General features: G+C 37.2%; 1 protein-coding gene across 15 annotated transcripts in view; it reads left to right on the top strand.

Moving 5' to 3' along the window:
- LOC105225850 (glutamate receptor ionotropic, kainate 2) overlaps positions 1-23,906 on the top strand; it is a 237,334-nt gene that overhangs the window by 52,720 nt on the left and 160,708 nt on the right. The window lies entirely within an intron of this gene.

Below are 23,906 nucleotides of genomic sequence, written 5' to 3'. Positions count from 1 at the left end.
ATGCTGTAGTTTAGTTCTCGATATCATTTGGACTCATCTGTCACAACCGTACATTTCCCGCACGTTCTCGCATATGATTAACACTTAAAATAGAAATATTGCGACCACGTCCACGCATAACTTACATATAACGGACTAGCGGCCCGGTGCGAACTTCGCTACGTATAAAGTGAAATAATAATAAAATTTTATTTTAATATCAAATTCATTTACTCAGAAAAAAAAATTTAATTAATTGCTATGTATTTTAAAACTTAATTGTAATCCTTCGAATCGAAATGGCATATCAGTTGAAATCATAGGTATAAAAAAATGTCTCTTTTTGATTTAGCAGTTGAGATCGTAGCTTCAATTAAATTGGCAACAGCTTTTGTACTGCCAACAGAAACAATTTGCAAGAGTATAATCATTTTTGTAGCACCAAAATAAGTCATTTGAAATGTCGAATTGTATTGCTGAATATAACTCAAACGAAGCTTCAACGTCTGAGATGTCCCAAGAACTAATGAATACAATGGTTCGGGTGGAGTTTTTAATGCTGCTCTTGAAAGTTAGCCGAATCAGAATGTGGACAAATTGCGTATATCTATCCAATGTATGCGAACATACTACATATGAGCAATCTGACTGTTAATTGTAATTAAAAGCAGCAAACAGCACATAGGTTTCTGCTAGTGCATACTGCGGCTAAAAATATAAGGAGTTGTCGCAGGACAATGACATTTGGTACATCATTGTTTTGGATTCCAATCAAGAAAAAAAATGAAAAAATTTTTTTAAAAAATTTTATTTTACGCCCACCTCCCATATAAGGGGAAACTTAATTTTTGACCTAGAGCACTGATTTTTGGTACATAGCATTTTTATGACATTATATATGTTGGTGTTAAATTTCAATAATATCCGCCCACTTTTACGCCCACCTCCCATACAACTAAATTCTCTTTTATCAAGTCTCTTTTAGCAACTTTTTTACATCTTCGTGACATTCTGACATTGTTTTTTTCAAGGGGGGCAATTTGGGGCAGCTGAATTTTTTTTATCGTTTAGCTGAGACTTCAGGCTTTAATTCGGTATATGTATGTCGACAGCGGTAGACAGCGCTAAAAAGATGCACCACTTTGAATTTGAAGAACATTGAAATTTTGACGTCCAAATTATGTTGTTCCACAAAATTTTTTATGCATTATTTTTTTCAATGGATTTTGATGCAAATTTTTTCTTTGATACATATTATAAATGAAAAATAATAACAAAGTTGAATTTCAATAGTTGTTTTATTCTATCAATGATTTGACTTTTGAGTAAATTTTTTGCTTATTTTGATGTTCTCTACATTCACCAACTTTGGGTATTTCTGGACAAAAAACTAATGCAGATAGAATCCTAATACTTTGGGAAAATAATGTATAAATAGTTGGTAACAAACTGTGAAATTTTCATTCAAATCAGACAACATGAAATTTTTGAATTTCGGCCACAGATATCCCAGTGTGCGACGTATTCGTGATCACCGTGCAATTTCTGTACAAGTACAAGGTACAGATTTATTTAGTTCCGTTTGACCGATTTTATGTAAACTCCACATAAACCACCTACTAAATACTCGTAGTCAGAACAAAAACTTGGTTTGGATAGGTCAGCCCTTTCTAAGGTTATAAAATTACAACGAAAAGTGGTTTTGCTTTGTATGTACTTAGTTAAGTTGTAATTGACTTTACTGAAACACTGCCGAAATCAAACTACGACTTTTTGTCGTTACAATGTAAAGCTTATAAACTAATACAATCCAATAGCGGATGGAGTGAGAGAAAAAAATAATTTGAAGGAAAAAGTATAAATAAGATAATGAGAAATAGAGAATATAAAGATTAAGTGTTGGAAAGCATATGAAATATAGTGTATAAAGTGTGGTGAATAAATGGATACATAATGGAAGGCATACACGCAACAATTAGTTGGTTGATTGAGTTGGGCTAGAAATTGCCCTTGTCGCTACATACGACACAACTTTTAATACAATTTTGAGGCTAACTTCATTTTGAATATTCACTTCGTTGCTTAAACATGAGCTCGGAAGTTGTTGCTTTACTTATTATAAATGAAGTTTTAGCGGAAGATGAAGAAGAGGAGCAAAAAAACAATCGGAAAAAAAGAAAATGGTCTAAAATGTAGTTGCAAAATAATAATGAATTTTCATATAACAATCTTTGGAAGACGTTGAGAGAAACTGAGCCAAAGGACTACAAGAATTACATGCGTATGAGCGATGAAGTGTTTTATGATCTTCTCTTGAAAGCGAAAGTTTTTATTGAAAAAAAAAGACACAATAATGCGAGAAGCAATTAGTGCAGATAATCGTTTGGCAATAACTTTAAGATTTTTGGCTACCGGAAAGTCATTTGAAGACCTAAAATTTTCAACCGCAATATCTGCGCAAGCGATTGGTAAAATTGTAATTGCGACGTGCGAGGCCGTTATAAAAGTTCTAAAAGACTCAATTAAGGTAGTATTAAAAGAATATCCGAGTTATACATTTTACTTTACACAAAATATATTTTTAGCTTCCTAAAACATCTGAGCAATGGATGGCTGTAGCTGATCAATTTTATGAGAAGTCGATGTCTAGGCGCGCTCGATGGAAAGCACATAATTATTTCACGTCCTCCTAACTCCGGTTCATTCTATTTTAATTATAAAAAGACATTCAGTATTGCCTTGTTGGCAATAGTTGACAGCAACTCCAACTTTTTAATGGTAGATGTAGGTGCAAATGGACGAATTTCCGATGGAGGCGTTTTCGGAAATTCGAAATTTTTTATAAAGTTGGAAGTTTAAATTTACCGGAACCACAAGCAGTGCTTGCAGACGAAGATTCACTCCCTTTTATGTTTGTGTCGGATGCGGCTTTCGCTTTGAGGAAAAATGTTTTAAAACCATTTGGTCACAACAATTTGACTGAGAATGAAATGCTGTTTAACAAAACTCTGAGCACAGCACGGGTTAAAGTTGAAAACGCTTTAGGTATTTTGGCATAGCGTTTTCGACTTTTTCAAACGACAATAAATTTATGTCCTGGAAAAGTTACTACAGTTGTTCTTGCCTGTTGCTACTTACACAACTACTTACGATGTCAGTCAAACTCAAATCGATTTGAATGTGAAAATATTCAGCTATCAGGCATGGAACCAACGCTGACTAGAAATGCATCTAATGAGGCCGAAACAATAAGGTTGAAATATTGTGAAATTATCAAAAAACTGAAATCTCTTTAATTCCTTTTATTTACATATAAAAAAGTTAAATTAAAGGGTGATTTTTTAAGAGCTTGATAACTTTTTTAAAAAAAAAAACGCATAAAATTTGCAAAATCTCATCGGTTCTTTATTTGAAACGTTAGATTGGTTCATGACATTTACTTTTTGAAGATAATTTCATTTAAATGTTGACCGCGGCTGCGTCTTAGGTGGTCCATTCGGAAAGTCCAATTTTGGGCAACTTTTTCGAGCATTTCGGCCGGAATAGCCCGAATTTCTTCGGAAATGTTGTCTTCCAAAGCTGGAATAGTTGCTGGCTTATTTCTGTAGACTTTAGACTTGACGTAGCCCCACAAAAAAATAGTCTAAAGGCGTTAAATCGCATGATCTTGGTGGCCAACTTACGGGTCCATTTCTTGAGATGAATTGTTGTCCGAAGTTTTCCCTCAAAATGGCCATAGAATCGCGAGCTGTGTGGCATGTAGCGCCATCTTGTTGAAACCACATGTCAACCAAGTTCAGTTCTTCCATTTTTGGCAACAAAAAGTTTGTTAGCATCGAACGATAGCGATCGCCATTCACCGTAACGTTGCGTCCAACAGCATCTTTGAAAAAATACGGTCCAATGATTCCACCAGCGTACAAACCACACCAAACAGTGCATTTTTCGGGATGCATGGGCAGTTCTTGAACGGCTTCTGGTTGCTCTTCACCCCAAATGCGGCAATTTTGCTTATTTACGTAGCCATTCAACCAGAAATGAGCCTCATCGCTGAACAAAATTTGTCGATAAAAAAAAAAATTGTCGAACACTGATTTTGGTAATAAAATTCAATGATTTGCAAGCGTTGCTCGTTAGTAAGTCTATTCATGATGAAATGTCAAAGCATACTGAGCATCTTTCTCTTTGACACCATGTCTGAAATCCCACGTGATCTGTCAAATACTAATGCATGAAAATCCTAACCTCAAAAAAATCACCCGTTAGTTGTGTTCTTCTTTAGATAAAACTTATATTCATTCTCTCATAACTAATACATAAAAAATGAACTAAAAAAATTGTTTAAACAAAAAATGAGAAAAATAAAATAAAATATATGTACTCTATCTTAATATGTTTTAATTTATTGATATTGCGAGTCATTAAACAAATCAAGAACACTTGTGTATTGATTTTCGTTTGCATCTGAAAAGTTTAACTCTGGAGTTATTTCAATTGTTTGTGAAGTTGTTTGTATGGGGCTTCCAGTTGGCACACAATTATGGCGAATGTGATGTTGATTCTATAGGGCTTTTAGTTTGCATTGAAAAAAAAAAACGTGGCGAATGTGATGTTGATTCTATAGAACTTCTATTTGGCTCAGAAATAAAACGTTGTGAATGTGATGTTGATTGTATGGGGCTTCCAGTTGGCACATAAGTAAAATGTGCCGAGCGTGATGCTGATTCAGTTGGACTTACAGAATATGTTGAAATATAAAGTTCCAAGTCATTACATAAAAAAGGCGATCTGGTTCGTGATACATGCAGCCTACTTAAATTTGGTGAGCTTCAAGGACTGTGCAGATAATTGAAACATAATTTTCCAAATCGGCCCAACAGCAGTATTTCGTCTACTGCTTGCTTTGCAAAAAGTTGCTGCTCTGGTTTCATTTGCCTGTAATGCCAGCCCATGCCTTTGCATAAGTTTCTGCTTCACCCATTTGTTTTTTGGATGTCTCCAAATGTTCGCTTTCTTTAGAAACTCCGTTCTTTCGGTAGCCACTTTTTTAAATTTCTTCGACGATTGCTGTGTAAAAAAACATAATCTCGCAAATAAAATCAATAAAACTTTTAAATGTTTTTTTCAACATACCTCGCGAACGGACACTTCTTTATCTTCATCCGAACTGATAGATGTTACAGCAGGCAAAGGTACTTCAAGGTCTCGCAAAAAGTCGAGCTTATCGAAATACCATAGAGGTGAAACTTATAATTCATTAGCTCCTGCACCAGATGTTTCACTTTGTAAAGTTTTCCTCAGCTCCCGGCGATAGCAAGTAAGCATATTTGACAGTTGTTTTTTCATGACATCTATCGACGCATCGCTTTTTATATTTTTAAATTCTAACAAAAGTTTTTGGTAGCTTCTACGGCGTACATCTTTATTTTTGTAACAGTCCAGTTTGCTGTACCACAACACCTGCATAGTTTTATATCATCTTCTTCTTTACTGGCGTAGACATCGCTTACGCGATTATAGCCGAGTTCACAACAGCGCGCCAGCCGTTTCTTCTTTTCGCTACGTCGCGCCAATTGGGTATTCCAAGCGAAGCCAGGTCCTTCTCCACTTGGTGCTTCCAACGGAGTGGAGGTCTTCCTCTTCCTCAGCTTCCCCCGGCGGGTACTGCGTCGAATACTTTCAGAGCTGGAGTGTTTTCGTCCATCCGGACAACGTGCCAGCGTAGCCTCTGTCTTTTAATTCGCAGAACTAAGTATGTCAATGTCGTCGTATATCTCATCGTTCCATCGAATACGATATTCGCCGTGGCCAATGCGCAAAGAACCATAAACCTTTCGCAGAATCTTTCTCTCGAAAACTCGTAACGTCGACTCATCGGTTGTTGTCATCGTCCAAGCCTCTGCACCATATAGAAGGACGGGAATTATGAGCGACTTATAAAGTTTGGCTTTTGTTCGTCGAGAGAGGACTTTACTTTTAAATTGCCTACTCAGTCCGAAGTAGCACCTGTTGGCAAGAGTAATCCTGCGTTGGATTTCCAGGCTGACATTGTTGGTGGTGTTAATACTGGTTCCTAAATAGACGAAATTATCTACAACTTCAAAGTTATGACTGTCAACAGTGACGTGAGAGCCAAGTAGCGAGTGCCACGACTGTTTGTTTGATGACAGGAGATATATAGTCCTGCCCTCGTTCACTGCCAGATTTATTTGTTTTGCTTCCTTGTCCAGTCTGGAGAAAGCAGAACTAACAGCGTGGGTGTTGAGGCCGATTATATCAATATCATCGGCATACGCCAGTAGCTGTACGCTCTTATAAAAGATTGTACCTGCTCGATTAAGTCCTGCAGCTCGAACTATTTTCTCCAGCAGCAGATTGAAGAAGTAGCACGATAGGGAGTCGCCTTGTCTGAAAACTCGTTTGGTATCGAGAGAGAGGTCCTTCCCGATCCTAAAGGGGCTTTTTGTGTCGCTCAACGTCAGTTTACACAGTCGTATTAGTTTTGCGGAGATACCAAATTCAGACATCGCGGCACAAAGGCAGCTACTTTTCGTGCTGTCGAAAGCAGCTTTGAAATCGGCGAAGAGGTGATGTGTGTCGATTCTCCTTTCACGGGTCTTTTCCAAGATTTGGCGCATGGTGAATATCTAGTCGATTGTTGATTTGCCAAGTCTAAAGCCACACTGATAATGTCCAATCAGTTTGTTGACGGTGGGCTTTAATCTTTCACACAATACGCTCGATAAAACCTTATATGCGATGTTGAGGAGGCTTATCCCACGGTAGTTGGCGCAGATTGTGGGGTCTCCTTTTTTATGGATTGGGCATAGCACACTTAAATTCCAATCGTAGGGCATGGTTTCGTCCGACCGTATTTTACAAAGAAGCTGATACATGCTCGTTATCAGTTCTTCGCCGCCGTGTGTGAATAGCTCGACCGGCAATCCGTCGGCCCCTGCCGCTTTGTTGTTCCTCAGGCGGGCAACTATTATTCGATTTTCTTCATGGTCGGGTAATGGAACGTCTGCTCCATCGTCATCGATTGGGGAATCGGGTTCGCCTTCTCCTGTTGTTGTGCGTTCACTGCCATTCAGAAAGTTGGAGAATCCGCACGTGTTGTGGTCGCTCGTAACGTTGCCAGGTAGCTTGATGAATCTTCTTATGCTGGAATATAGTACTACAGATAACCATATTTCGGGAGCCGGCGAAGTCGATCAGCCTCAACCCATTTGGGGATGTTTCCTCGTGGAGGCTGAATTTACCGACCGTAGTGCCAAGGAGGATGGAGTCATGTGTAGAAGTTCACGCAAGTGAGGAAAGTTCTCTGATCGCCATTCACTTGGGAGTGGCCAGAAACGATTCTTTTACATATGACTCAAGCAGCTCACGACTTCCGGTCTTTGACCAAGTGTCCTCTGGGTAGCCTAAGAACATCCGTTTGAAGGCGAGCTAAAGTGAGAAGGCGAAACATTCCAGCATAGAGTTGTGCGCTGGGTTTGGGACCCGCCACGTAAAAAAGAGTACCAATGAAAACTAAACGACAGCCTCGGATGAGAGACCCCCTTTTGATAAAATGGCGAAATCGTTTGAAATCGCACGACCAACCCATACACTATCCAACTAACACAACCAACTTCCCAAAATATCAAAAATTTTGATTTTCATCAGTTAGTACAACTCATACAACTGCCCCATATACTTAACAATCAGTTATACAATTCGATGAGATTGGTACAATAATTGTTGCGTGTATGCCTTCCATAACACCTCCACCCTCAAGAAATTTGCGTCTCTGCAAATTCTTAAAGTTAAATTTTTAAATAATTTTTCATAAGTTTCATAATTAATTAGTAATCATGTTTAACATTTTTAGTTAATTTTTTGTAATTTTCTTAAATTAATTTATAATAGTTTTAAACATTTTTAAATTATTTTTCATAATTTTCTTAAAATTGTATTTTTCATTTTCTTTTTAATTATTGGATTTGGAATTTGTACTTCCGCTTTAACTGCGTTTCATAATATTTAGTTCTTCTTATGTTTGATGTGTCGACCACATAGTTACCGTTACGCTCATATTTATTTAATTGCTTGTATTTAGGTTAATTTTTTCTAATTTCTCAGTTAGTTACTACATTATCCAAATGATGTGTTCATGGTGCCTTTTTTGGTTAAGTTGAACAATCCTTTTAATTTTTTCTTCTTTGTATTTTCTAGATAAATTCTGAATTGATTCTTTATCATGATTTTAAATTATAAAATCAATGGGGCTCATTTTTGTTGTTACATGTATTGTATTATTGTAGAAGTTAAATATTTTGAAAAGTTTATCACTCAAATCTTCCACGGTATAGCTTTTATCTGCCTCTATTATTCTCAAATGTTCATTTAATGTACAGTGTAGACGTTCGATGCCACAGTTAACCGTTTTATGCCATGGGGTAGTTATGTACATACATGAGTCTCAATGTTTTCTTCTTATAAAAATAACCTCACTATGCTGTGCAGTATGCAACGTTCATTATCAAATACTAGTTTTCGCATTGTAACCCAATTTCTGTCGTTAAGTTTGTAGAACGTTTCGTATTTTGAAAATTTGTCTATTGCTTTGAGATACATTACGTTTCTATACGGAAACCAAATATCTATGTGAACTATGTCGTTGAAATGCTTTGGGAGTTTCGGTTATTTGATAAGGATGTTCAATTAGATTTCAGTCGTGTTTTGTTATTTTACAAATTGATCTATTATTAATGCATTTGGTTATTACTTCAAATAATTTAGGGTAAACAAATTTATTATTTAGATCAAGAAATATTGGTAGTCAAAAAAGCATTGCGGTATTTTCGCTAGTTGGCGCTGAAAGCGCGTAGTTCTAGTTTTATTCGTCGCATCTATACATTTTTGGAAAGCTCATTTCACGCGCTAACACGTGTTGATTTTCGTTTCTTTTAAGTCTTTCGTGAGTTAAAGCGTCACAAACATGGAGCAAAATAAAGAGAAAATACGGCATATTTTACAGTACTACTACGATAAAGGCAAAAATGCATCTCAAGCCGCCAATAAAATTTGTGCAGTTTATGGACCCGATACAGTTTCCATTTTCACCGCACAACGATGGTTTCAACGTTTTCGTCCTGGTGTAAAGGTGGTCGTCGTCGAAAATTGCGATAAAATCGCTGAATTGGTCGAAAGAGACCTGCATAGTAGCAGCCGTAGCATCGGTCAAGAGATGGGCATGAGTCATCAAAAATTCATTTCAATTTCCAAAAAAAAATATATATAGATTCAATAAAAATACCGCAAGACTTTTTGACAACCCAATATTTCATGTATACCTCTGTAATTGTTACGAAGGTGCTCGTTTTCTATTAAAGTCAGTATTTCATTTTTGTCCGTAATTTCTGTTAGTTTTATCTCTGACCGATGCAGAGTGAAATCTTTAAATTGCAAATATTTATTATAAATGTCTTGGATTTTAAGGAAAAGTTCATCTTTATCACAAAAAATACACATGATCCCTTTTTCTATCATTACTTTTCGCACTATTTCTTTTAAATTTGATTTTTCCCTTACAACAGTATGTGATTAACATGTTTTGTGTACAATTTTTATTAAAAAAACGTTTCTTTTTCACCACAGCTAAGATAGTTTTGATTTTTGTAATAGTTTTCCAATTTTTCCGTTGACCAAGTCTCTACCTGTTCTTCACCGTTCTCGTTTAAAGTATATTCATTATTAAATACGATTGCGGTTTTGCAGTCCTCATTCTTTATGTATCTGTTTAAGTTATCGGTTACTATATTATCTTTATTTTATATAGGTTATATCAAAATCGTACCCGTTAAGGAAAATTTTCCATCTTTTCAGTTTCATATTAGGTCCTTTGAGAATAGTTAATCAGGTCAAAGGTTTATAATCGGTTTGAATTACAAATTTACACCATACACATAGGTTGGAAAGTGTTTTACTGACCAAACTACAGTAAGCATTTCTTTTTTTATAGTCGAATAACGAATATCGTGGTCAGCTAAAGTACGTGATGCAAAGCAAATTGGATGGCCACTTTGACTGAGATGCGTCAGTTGTTAGTATAAATTTTTATATTGAACTCTGGTGGTTGTAAAACCGGCTCACTTGTATTTAACTTTTTTAATGTTTCAAAAGCAAGTATATTGTGCTAAAGTAGCTACATTTTTCTAATTTGTGAAATATGTCTTCCATATTAGGAATTGGAAATTTGTAATCAATCGTATGTTCGTTTAGTTTCCTATAGTCTATTACTAGTTGCTACTTTTGTGTGCCGCCGTTGTCATTTTTTTTTGGTACGACCCATAAAGGTGAATTATAAGGACTATTGCTCTGAACTATTAAATTTTGTTTTAACAACTCATTTATTTGCCTGTCAACTTCAGCACGATGCACAACTGGGTATTAATAAAATTTGGTATAAATTGGCAAATCCGTCTTCGTTCTGATAGTAAACGGTAAATTGCTTCCTTCTTCTTAAAATATGTATCGGTAATCATTCAGTACCTTTTTTAATGTCGCTTCATCCCTTGAATTTAAAAATTTTGCAAATGTGCTATTGAATGAACTAACGCGTAATTCGTTTTGACAACAAAATACCTGCAAATCTTCATTTTTGAAATATTTCTCTACTTCGTATTCTTCTTCTTCACAAAAATAAATCGGTACTGTCGCATTGTCTGTAACAAGCTCCAAAGTTCTATAATTAACTATAGCGTTTAAGCGAGGCAGTAATTGTTTCAATATACCGTAATTTTATAAAATTGACAAGTTGATTTTCTTTCCGAAATTAAAAAAAAAACACCGATACGCTGTACCGTATGTTTGTTGAGACATTTCCGTTTAAGACTTTAATATGTATTGGAAGTAGGTGACATTGTTCTCCATTTCGGATTACAAAGTTTAGGATTTATTATGATAAATTCAGCATAAATTTTACTGTTTTCAATTTCGTGTTTATGACTATATAGGCTAACTTACCTGATCGCCAAAGTGACAATTTTAGTTATTTTGGTTATTTTCGTACATGCCTATATCCATTGGCTCAAGTGTAGGTTCTCCATGAGAAGAGTTGTTGCTGTTCTGAGGATGTTGAATACGTCTAGTTGTGTGATTGTATTGTGTGCTATGGTTTGTTTGTTGGTTTTGGTTTTCTGTTCTGTGTGCCTGGTTTGGTTGAAATTGATTGCGATTTTGTCCTGATTGTGTAGAAAAAATGTGATTTAAATTGAAATTTACCATTATTATTGTCGTATCTTCTCATCTATATATATAAAATTAAGCGGCAAAACTTCCTGTTCGCATACTCCTCCTAGACGGCTTGCCCGATTTCAACGAAATTTTCAGGGGTGATTGGGATCTGTTTGGAGGGTGCACATAAGAAATTTAATGTGTGTATCATTTCACGTTTTGCAAAAAAAAAAGAAAAATATACATCCCGCCTATACAAATTCTCATGAAATAATGTTTTGCCGCAAGATTGGCAGTCCTGTCAAATGCCTTTTACTAATAAAAAGAAACAACTAGCGGATGTTTACAATTAATAAAAAAAAACATTGACATCGCATGTTGATCGTTTTTGCCTGTCATTCGTTCTTTCTATGGATGACTGTCAAGCTAACAAGACATACAGAACGTAAGTGTTCCGAATGCACTGAGTGTATCAAAAAAAATGTGTCAACATTATGTGTATTTTTCTCAGATTTCAACGTGATTAACATTCTGCGTACAACACAAAGCAAGTGAGTATTGTTGTTGTTTCGTATACCATGCGGTTCGATTGTCGCTTGAAAATGCGGGGTGTGTGTAAAAAAAAGTGTTTCAACATTGTGTGTTTTTTCCAGATTTAATTCCATAGATTTGCTACATTTATTCGAACCGATTTTGTGTTTTTCTGCTGACCGTGCCACACACACAAAGCAAGTGAGTATTGTTATTGTTTCGTAAGTGTTTCCATGCGGTTTGCAAATACACTCTTTGTGGGTCTTATTGCATATGCGTATGTCGGTAAAATACATAGTTTAAGATGTATGCATACTCTAGAAAATGCCTCGACTACGCCAACGTAATACGGTTGGCAGGCATACGAGTGATTCACGTCGAATGTCAATCAAAGCGAAGAGCAACGCGCTCAAGTGAATGCTCGAGGTGGAGCGGTGTACAGAGAGCGGCGTGCACAGATTAGAGCTGAATTCGCCGACAATCAACGGTCAAATTACCGTCAAGGCCAAGTTCCGCTCCGCCCTCGCGATCAAATGGAACATGTTGACTTTTACTACGATCCTGACTGCGACTACAGCCTGCATGGTGCCATTGGAGCAATGGATATTATTTGTACGCATTGCAATGCAGCGAAGTTTCGAGGAGAAACAGCTGGCATGTGCTGCTCCAGTGGCAAAGTGAAACTGCCTGCATTGGAACCGCCACCAGAACCATTACATTCCTTGCTCACCGGAGAATCGCCGACGTCTAAGCATTTCTTGCAGAACATACAAGCATGCAATTCATGCTTTCAATTGACTTCTTTTGGTGTCACAAAGATTATTAGAGATCCATTTATGCCGACGTTCAAGGTGAATACTTTGCATGGAATTTCCAGTGAAACATTTGACATTTTTATTCTACAGATTCAGGGACAAATATACCATCGAGCAGGCTCGCTCATACCATTTGCCGATGCCGACTATCAATTTTTGCAAATATATTTCATCGGTAATGAAACTGACCAACTAAATCAACGATGTAAAATTGCGACCGGCACAAGGCAATAAATCGTACTAAATTTGCAAAGATTTCTCTATGAACACAATGAATTGATTCGATTGTTCAAAATCGCATTGGACCGCATGCCGTCTGATAACCATCGAATCGTCATCAGAGCAGACAAAATGCCGATGGGGCAGCATGCCAACCGATTCAACGCACCAACAATCGATGAGGCAATCGTCATTTGTTGGCGAACAGTTTGAATCGCGAGATATTTTACTGCACCGTAGAAACGAACAACTTCAGCATGTTTCCGAGCTACACCGTAGTTATGACGTATTACAGTATCCGATATTATCCTGGAGAGGTGATGACGGCTCCAGAAGAAATGTTACTTACGATTCAATATTTTGTGTATTGTTCATTTATAGGCCAAGAAACACTGAAAAAACTCAGTGCGATGAACTTCTATTCGTGCAGAATAATGATTCGTCCGCAAGAAGACAACTACATCCTGAAATGTCGCAAGCTTTTCCATCAGTATTTGGTTGACATGTATGCGAAGATCGAGACCGAACGTGTCAACTTTATTCGATTCAACCAAGCGAAAATGCGTTTTGAAGAGTACATCCATTTGAGAGATGCCGTAATGAATGATGCAAATGTGAATAGCATTGGACGTCTGACAATATTGCCAGCCACATACATCGGCAGTCCGCGCCATATGCACGAGTATGCGCAAGATGCGATGTCGTATGTGCACCATTACGGCAGACCGGATATGTTCATAACGTTCACGTGCAATCCCAAGTGGAATGACATCAAATGCCATTTGTTCCCCGGTCAATCAACAACTGATCGTCACGACTTAACAGCACGTGTATTCAGCGAAAAGCAAAAAGCAATGATGGATTTAATTGTGAAACTTCGTGTTTTTGGAGAAGTTCGATACTGGATGTACTCGATAGAATGGCAGAAAAGAGGATTGCCGCATACACACATCTTGATTTGGTTAGTTCACAAAATACGACCTGATCAGATTGATAAAGTCATCTCAGCGGAAATTCAAGATGAAGCAATCGACCCACAATTGTTCGACGTTGTAACAAAAAACATGATCCCCGGCCCTTGCGGCGCTATTAATCCAACGTCACCATGCATGATTGGCAATAAGTGTTCAAAGCGCTATCCTAGGCTTTAGTTGATGGTACAATTACTGGAAATGACGGATATCCATTATATCGGCGTCGTTCCGCTGAAGATGGCGGTAATTCAACGGTTATAAAAGTTCGGAATCAAGACGTTGATGCTGATAATCGTTGGGTCGTGCCGTATTCACCATTGTTGTCAAAAATTTTCGAAGCGCACATCAATGTAGAATATTGCAACTCTGTCAAATCGACCATATACATCTGCAAATATGTAAATAAGGGCAGTCATATGGCAGTTTTCGGAGTGGCTGATTATCAGAGCATCGATGAAATTCAGCAATACCAAATGGGCCATTGTATAAGCAGCAACGAAGCGGTATGGCTCATTTTATCGTTCCAAATACACGACCGGCATCCCGTTGTTCTTCATTTGGCAGCTCATATCGAAAATGGTCAACGCGTTTATTTCACTGCAGACAATGTACAACAGAGCGCAGCACGACCACCGGGGACAACACTAACTACCTTTTTCGAGTTGTGTGAAAAAGATGAATTTGCAAGAACATTGCTATATTCCGAAATACCACAATGTTTCACTTGGAATCCATCATCGAAAACATTTCAACGACGAAAGCAAGGGGAGCGTGTTGACGGTTATCCAAATGTCCGTAAAACCGATGCCATAGGACGCATTTACACCATCCATCCGAACAACGCCGAATGTTTCTATTTGCGTCTGCTATTAGTCAACGTGCGCGGACCAAGATCATTTGATGATTTGAAAACTGTTGACGGTCAGTTGTGTGCGAGGTATCGTAAAGCATGTCAGCGATTGCATTTGTTAGAAGATGATATGCATTGGGACACCGCACTTCATGACGCATCACTCACATCTCATCCAAAACAAATACGCGTACTATTCGCCATAATAATATCTACATGCCTTCCGTCAAATCCGCAAGAACTGTGGAATAAGTACAAAGACTGCGTGACCGAGGACTTATTAATTTTGGCGTGTAGTCGAGCATTGGACGCAGACTTGCTATATACATTACAAATGTGTAATGATGCTTTGATATTGGTTGAAGACCTGTGCCTTACAATTGCGAATAAGGCATTAACGCAACTTAGCATAGCTGCGCCCAATCGTTCAGCGATTGATATGCTTGACCATGAGCTTCAACGTGAACAACAATACGATTGCAATGAATTGCGTGCTTTCATACAAGCTAACATTACCAAATTGAATATTCAGCAGAAAAATGCTTATGATAAGATTATACGAGCGGTTGACAATAACGCCGGTGGATTCTACTTTTTGGATGTGCCCGGTGGTACAGGGAAAACGTTTCTGACCTCTTTAATTCTTGCTACTATGCGGTCACAGCAGAAATTGCGCTGGCAATTGCTTCGTCAGGCATCGCTGAACAGCACCTAAATCGATTAAAACTCTTAAGGGGTTTTACTTAGTGTTTTATTTCTTGTTGTGAAACTGTTACATATTTATAAAACATATTTGTATACAACATTTTTGGTTTTTCCACCTGGCGCGTAAGTGAATAAGCACCTTGGTGTTCCCACTCTCGAGCATGCGACGAACAATTGGCCGTGGGAGAAGCACGGTTCTTCCAAATTGACGCTGCACACTTGAAACGTTTGCCCTTGCGATTTGTTGATGGTCATCGCAAATGCAAGACGTACTGGGAACTGCAAGCATTTAAATTCAAACGGCATGTCCGTTGGAATTATGGGAATGCGTGGTAAGAGTACAACTTTACCTGCTGCCTTGCCATTTAGTATTGTTGCTTCAATCAAATTTGGCCACAATTTTTTTTCTGCCATTCTATCGAGTACATCCAGTATCGAACTTCTCCAAAAACACGAAGTTTCACAATTAAATCCATCATTGCTTTTTGCTTTTCGCTGAATACACGTGCTGTTAAGTCGTGACGATCAGTTGTTGATTGACCGGGGAACAAATGGCATTTGATGTCATTCCACTTGGGATTGCACGTGAACGTTATGAACATATCCGGTCTGCCGTAATGGTGCACATACGACATCGCATCTTGCGCATACTCGTGCATATGGCGCGGACTGCCGATGTATGTGGCTGGCAATATTGTCAGACGTCCAATGCTATTCACAATTGCATTATTCATTACGGCATCTCTCAAATGGATGTACTCTTCAAAACGCATTTTCGCTTGGTTGAATCGAATAAAGTTGACACGTTCGGTCTCGATCTTCGCATACATGTCAACCAAATACTGATGGAAAAGCTTGCGACATTTCAGGATGTAGTTGTCTTCTTGCGGACGAATCATTATTCTGCACGAATAGAAGTTCATCGCACTGAGTTTTTTCAGTGTTTCTTGGCCTATAAATGAACAATACACAAAATATTGAATCGTAAGTAACATTTCTTCTGGAGCCGTCATCACCTCTCCAGGATAATATCGGATACTGTAATACGTCATAACTACGGTGTAGCTCGGAAACATGCTGAAGTTGTTCGTTTCTACGGTGCAGTAAAATATCTCGCGATTCAAACTGTTCGCCAACAAATGACGATTGCCTCATCGATTGTTGGTGCGTTGAATCGGTTGGCATGCTGCCCCATCGGCATTTTGTCTGCTCTGATGACGATTCGATGGTTATCAGACGGCATGCGGTCCAATGCGATTTTGAACAATCGAATCAATTCATTGTGTTCATAGAGAAATCTTTGCAAATTTAGTACGATTTATTGCCTTGTGCCGGTCGCAATTTTACATCGTTGATTTAGTTGGTCAGTTTCATTACCGATGAAATATATTTGCAAAAATTGATAGTCGGCATCGGCAAATGGTATGAGCGAGCCTGCTCGATGGTATATTTGTCCCTGAATCTGTAGAATAAAAATGTCAAATGTTTCACTGGAAATTCCATGCAAAGTATTCACCTTGAACGTCGGCATAAATGGATCTCTAATAATCTTTGTGACACCAAAAGAAGTCAATTGAAAGCATGAATTGCATGCTTGTATGTTCTGCAAGAAATGCTTAGACGTCGGCGATTCTCCGGTGAGCAAGGAATGTAATGGTTCTGGTGGCGGTTCCAATGCAGGCAGTTTCACTTTGCCACTGGAGCAGCACATGCCAGCTGTTTCTCCTCGAAACTTCGCTGCATTGCAATGCGTACAAATAATATCCATTGCTCCAATGGCACCATGCAGGCTGTAGTCGCAGTCAGGATCGTAGTAAAAGTCAACATGTTCCATTTGATCGCGAGGGCGGAGCGGAACTTGGCCTTGACGGTAATTTGACCGTTGATTGTCGGCGAATTCAGCTCTAATCTGTGCACGCCGCTCTCTGTACACCGCTCCACCTCGAGCATTCACTTGAGCGCGTTGCTCTTCGCTTTGATTGACATTCGACGTGAATCACTCGTATGCCTGCCAACCGTATTACGTTGGCGTAGTCGAGGCCTTTTCTAGAGTATGCATACATCTTAAACTATGTATTTTACCGACATACGCATATGCAATAAGACCCACAAAGAGTGTATTTGCAAACCGCATGGAAACACTTACGAAACAATAACAATACTCACTTGCTTTGTGTGTGTGGCACGGTCAGCAAAAAAACACAAAATCGGTTCGAATAAATGTAGCAAATCTATGGAATTAAATATGGAAAAAACACACAATGTTGAAACACTTTTTTTTACACACACCCCGCATTTTCAAGCGACAATCGAACCGCATGGCATACGAAACAACAACAATACTCACTTGCTTTGTGTTGTACGCAGAATGTTAATCACGTTGAAATCTGAGAAAAATACACATAATGTTGACACATTTTTTTTGATACACTCAGTGCATTCGGAACACTTACGTTCTGTATGTCTTGTTAGCTTGACAGTCATCCATAGAAAGAACGAATGACAGGCAAAAACGATCAACATGCGATGTCAATGTTTTTTTTTTATTAATTGTAAACATCCGCCAGTTGTTTCTTTTTATTAGTAAAAGGCATTTGACGGGACTGCCAATCTTGCGGCAAAACATTATTTCATGAGAATTTGTATAGGCGGGATGTATATTTTTTTTTTTTTTTTGCAAAACGTGCAATGATACACACATTAAATTTCTTATGTGCACCCTCCAAACACATCCCAATCACCCCTAAAATTTCATTGAAATCGGGCAAGCCGTCTAGGAGGAGTATGCGAACAGGAAGTTTTGCCACTTAATTTTATATATAGATGTACATTAGGGTGTCCGTTATTTACCAAATTGATTATTTTTGACGAGACGCCCCTTAAACTTTTAGTTTTCCATCTAAAAAAAAATATCAGACCATAAAAAGCCCTTAATTTTCATAATGAACTTTGCCCCAAACACGACATTTCCCCTTGAAATTACATGGGAATTTGCCAGTTTTTACAAATATTTTTTTTTCTCTGGAACTTTCTCGTTTGTAGGAATAAAAAAGTCATATTCTTATACAGAATTGAATGCTCTACAAAAAACGTCGAACAAAACAATTGAATTTTACAAAAAAAAATTTCAATTTTCCGTAAAAGTTCGAAAATTCCAGAAATTACCCAGAAGTTTAACCTTGAATAACTTTTAAAGGGGTGAGTATATCGAAAAATTGTCCGGTCATGTAGCACGGTTTGGAGTTTTTTGCTGTCGTTTTTAGTTATACTTGTAATTTCTTGTCATGCACACGACAATTTTAGTGGTACAGTTTAAAATTTTTTAGTTTCTACTATTTTGTTCTGTAAATGTCCTTTTTCTCTTCACTTATTAACTTTCCTTGGTGTACAGTCACGTCGGCTTTATTTTAGTTTAGATTTCAAATTAACACTACTTTTCGTATATGTGTACACACATTAAAGAACACAGTTTATAATAATATTTCCACTTATTTATGTATGTTTTTTGTGTTTTTTACAGTCACACCAATGAAGACTATTTTCCGTATATTTTTTAACAAGTCTAAACTCGCGGCTCCGCTCGCTCTTTGTTGTCAAGGATATCATTTATCGCGATAACAATATAATGGAATAGATAAAATAGGCAATCTACATTTTTTATTGACACTTACATATATATCGCTTAAGGAATAGTACATACATAAATATGTATGATGTAACATCTTCACAGTCTCTGCATCTGCATTGTACAGTATGTCAAGAAACTATTTACACACTGAAAATAAAACATAGTTTTTGACTTTGCAATTTTAAATTAGTATGTTCAAAAATAAAAACAATACAACGAGAGGGAAAATTTTAAAGCAACAAAATATGAGTTTACACATTTTTGACACTGTCAAGAAACTCTTTACACAAAGTACTTAAGCTACAGTTTAATGAATATATTTAATAACTTTTACTATCTTAAACTAATTTTAATATTTAGTATGACCCCCCTTAGCTTCAACTACAAGCCTAGTGCGATTTTTCATGGAACTGACCAGCTGCATCCCCAAACCATCACCGACAATTTGCCGAATTTTACTGTCGGAATTATGTTGCGCTGATCTAAAGCTGTTAACGGCTTGCGCCATACTCTAGTTCAGTGTTTCCCAAAGTGGGCGATAACGCCCCCTTGTGGGCGCTGCAGGTGTCCAGGGGAGCGGTAAGAGACCCAGAAAGAAAATAGGGGCTTTGTGCAAAGGCCTGGGGGTTATTTGTAATTTCATTTAACTAGGAGGCCTCTTAGACAACGACTACATGAGCTCTCGACTCTCAACAACAACTTGTGAACATCAACTAATATGAATTAAAAGATTGCTCAAACTCGATTCTATATGTATTTCTCTCCGCGAAGTTCATATATCTGTCCTATTTTATTGAATATAGAAAAAATGAAAATCATGTCAATCGGTCGCTCCGTTTCATAACGGGGCATCTCGACAGGATAGAATTTATAGAATACTAACGTCAAACGTATTGCTATTGCCATGGCCAAATCTGTATGTGGGCATTTCCTATGGGTAGGTAGGTTCGAGCTGATGTAGCGCACGTTTTGAACTTTTGAACTCCTTAAATCTTTTATGTGGTAAATAAAAAAATTATCTTTATCCTTTCTTACAAATGTATTTCTGGGGAAAATAAAAAAAGGATAAAGATCCTTTTTTTACAAATGTATTTCTGGAAAAAATAATATAATACGAAATGTAGAAAGATCCTTTTTTTTACAAATGTATTTCTGGGAAAAATAAGATAATACGAAAAGGAGAAAGATCCTTTTTTTACAAATGTATTTCTAGGAAAAATAAGAATTGATTTTTTGGACTATTATATATTAATTGTGCTTAAGCATTCCTATATAAACAATGTAAAATTTATTTTATATTCATTTGTGGTTTTGCGCGCAATAGATGAGCATTACTTACACCTCCTTTACACTACTCGCGAAGTTAAACGTATTTCTCAAAGCAAAACAATGTCGAAAGTAAAAAAAAGAGACGGCAATGCTGTGCGGAATGCATTAAATTCGGATTCATTGAAAATCCCACAAACCCATCCTCGCCTTTGTGTCTTCTATGTCTAAAAACATTTTCGAATGAAGCAATGAAGCCTTCAAGACTGCAAGATCATTTGAATAAAATGCATCCAGATAAGAGAGACAAGAATGTAGCATATTTTCAAGACCTAGAGAAGAAGCATAATACTCAGCCAAGTGTAGCAAAACTATTTTCGGCGGCTGCTAAGCAAGATGACGACGGACTTCGAGCTTCGTACAATATCTCTTTGTTAATTGCTCAAAAAGGCAAACCACATAACATAGGCGAAGAGTTAGTATTGCCAGCAAGCAATAAATGAAGTAATAACTACCGTGCTTCATAAACCGGCCGCAGATACATTATTATCCGAAAAATTCCTTTTGAGTAAAAATTCTGCGCAAAGACTCAGCTCGATGAGTCCACTTTACCAACTAATGAAGCATTGTTGTTGTCTTACGTGAGGTTCATTAAAGATGAGAAAATATGTGAAGAACTATTATTTGCTAGAAATTTAGACACCGATACAAAAGGCGAAACCATATTTAATATATTAGAAAAGTTTTGCGATGAGAAAAAGATTCCTTTGAAAAATATTATTTCAATTGCTACGGATGGCGCTCCGGCTATGATGGGGTGCCATAAAGGCTTAATAGCGCACTTAAAAAATAAAATGAAATGATATAGCTTACATGACAGACCTGTATAAATTGTTCAATGACATGAATCTCCAACTGCAAAGCGATAAACTAAATTTAATTAAAACAAAAAACGTCGTTGCCGCTTTCGCAGCCAAACTGTTTCTACACAAAAGGAATCTGGGCAGACGTGGGTTTCACAATTTTCCGAATTTATCAGTATCATGTAGTAACGATGAATTGTTTGCCTACTGCCAACATTTGGAAAACCTCCACATTGACTTCACCGAACGATACCAGGACATTTTGAACTTGGAAATACCAGACTGGGTGTTGGATCCGTTTTAGAATGTCAACACAGCAATGTCACCTCAGCTGGAAGAACAACTTATAGAATTGACAACAAACGAGGAAATAAAAATCAAGTTCAAAAATGGTTACCAAGAATTTTGGCTACAAAAACCGATATCGCAATTGTACCCTGGATTGTGGTCAATCGTTCAACGATTCTTGATAGCATTCCCATCGTCATATTTGTGTGAACGTGGATTTAGTGCTGTGACAACACTGCTTACTAAAAATAGAAATCGTTTGCTTGTTACCGAACGTGGCGACTTGCGACTGTTCTTGAGTAAAGTGGAACCTGATATTAACAAACTTATTAAACAGCATCAGATTCATCCTTCACTTTAGTTTTTATATATGGATCGATTATTTTAGTTTTATTTTTAATATTAATTCTCGGTTTTAATACTATAAAGTTGTGTTTCAATAATCATTCTTATTGGCAGGTGGAACCCGTAAGAGTTAACTTGAGACCGAAGCGCCGTTGTATGTTAACTATTGCGCTCAGGTTTCAAGTTGCTGGTTATAGTAAAAGTTTCGCTTAGAATTCTTCGTTAATATACATATATAGGTCACAATAATTAATTTGAAGTTATAGTGGTTTTCAAATTGGTGAAAAAATGGGGGCGCTAAAAAAATATTTATTCTCAAAGTGGGCGGTAGACAAAATAAGTTTGGGAACCACTGCTCTAGTTGGTCCATCATTGTAGTTCAGCATTATTTTGGTTTCGTCACAGAATAGTTGTCCGGCTTGATGTTCATGTTGACAGCAAAAGTTAAGCCCCCTCGTTGTATTGTTTTTATTTTTGTGCATACTAATTTAAAATTTGTTTAATAATAGTTCTGCATTAAAAAAAATATTGAAAAAGAAAACTAAAGGCGTTTGCACGCAAAGTCAAAAAATTTGTTTTTATTCAGTGTGTAAAGAGTTTCTTGACATACTGTATAGCGTTACACATATACATACAAAATGCTTCTTTTTATAGAAAATAACAGTGCAGGAGTAGAGCAGAAGAGGGCGTGTATCACGGCCCATATCTAATCATATGGTAATGTTTAGTCTAACATTCGTCGAATGTACATAATTCCTAAATCGACGGCTAAAACCCAAATACTACACATAAGAAAATACAGACTTGATCGTTCCTTTTAAATATTGCATTGTCTGTGCAATGCTTCAGGAATTTTCTCAGCTATTATGCACTCGTCTAAAATTATGATTCAACATTTTCTTGCTCAGTTATAACTATATAATTAATATATTGGGTTGTCAAAAAAGTCTTGCGGTATTTTCGTTAGTTGGCGCTGAAACGCGTAGTTCTAGTTTTATTCATCGCATCGGGTCATTCTATACATTTTTGGAAAGCTCATTTCACGCGCTAACACGTGTTTGATTGATTGTCGTTTCTTTAGAGTCGTTCGTGAGTTATAGCGTCGCAAACATGGAGCAAAATAAAGAGAAAATACGGCATATTTTACAGTACTACTACTACTATTAACCAAGGAGGTAGCGAGGTAGGTGCAGGGGTGGGCAGCTGGAAGTTACATTTTTATTTATTTATTTATTAAATACGCAACATTCATAATAGCTGAATGATCTGAGCGCCATCTGATGCATTATTTTCACAACTCATTTTGACATTGTCAGCCGTTAATACAAAGCACAATGATAACTATCGATAGTTTTGTCATCTTTAGATCACAAACAAAACAGGTAGCTTTCAAACAAGTGCAAAAATTAAGTTTACATGTTTACAAGTTTACAAGTGCAAAATTTATGGATATAAGAAATTTTCTTCAAAAAGGTAAGCATTTATAAATGGGTTACAAACTTTTCATTGTCTACTATTGCTATTACTTTCGAGGTATCTCTTCTGTTAAGAGAAAACATGTTCGTGACAGCAGCAGTCACAATCGGCTGTGCTTCTTCTTTGGAAATAGATGTCATTGAGGAATGCCATGTAAATGATGTGGGCCGCTATGTTGGGCGAGCTTCGCAGCTGTCTGTCGAAAAAAAGGAGATTCTACTTCGTCCATGGGTTCCAAATGCTGCCTAAGATTTTAAAACTGATGCAAAAGCTTTGCAAAGAAAATTCAACCATGGGTGGTTAGATATACATATATGCGCCGTGGTTGGTGTATTCCAAGCGGTTCAAAGGTGCACTGTGTAAGTACTGTGAGCTGTTTCCGCTTGTTCCTGGATCGGTGCAAGGCGTATTGGGTTCATTCATGATCCGACCATTCACAAATTTAAAAAAAATGCAAGAGTTCTCCAAATAGCATTCTCAAACAAGTCTCCACATTGCTGCAGCAGCTGCAGCGAAGACTTTTATTGAAAATGTGCCCGTCGACGTACAATTGAAAACACACCATATGAAAACTATGGAAGATAATAGAAATATTATAAAATCTTTTATTTCATGTGTGTTATTTTGCGGCACACACGACATGCCTCTCAGGGGCAGAAATTCCGACGAGGGCGTTCTTCTAGACTTAATAAACTTGCGAATCGCTTCAGGCGACTCAAAGTTAAAAGAACATTTACAAACAGGTCA

The sequence above is a fragment of the Bactrocera dorsalis genome, chromosome 6 (genome assembly GCF_023373825.1).
Source record: "Bactrocera dorsalis isolate Fly_Bdor chromosome 6, ASM2337382v1, whole genome shotgun sequence".
Taxonomy (NCBI): Eukaryota; Metazoa; Arthropoda; class Insecta; order Diptera; family Tephritidae; genus Bactrocera; species Bactrocera dorsalis.
This window is presented reverse-complemented; position numbering and strand designations above follow the sequence as displayed.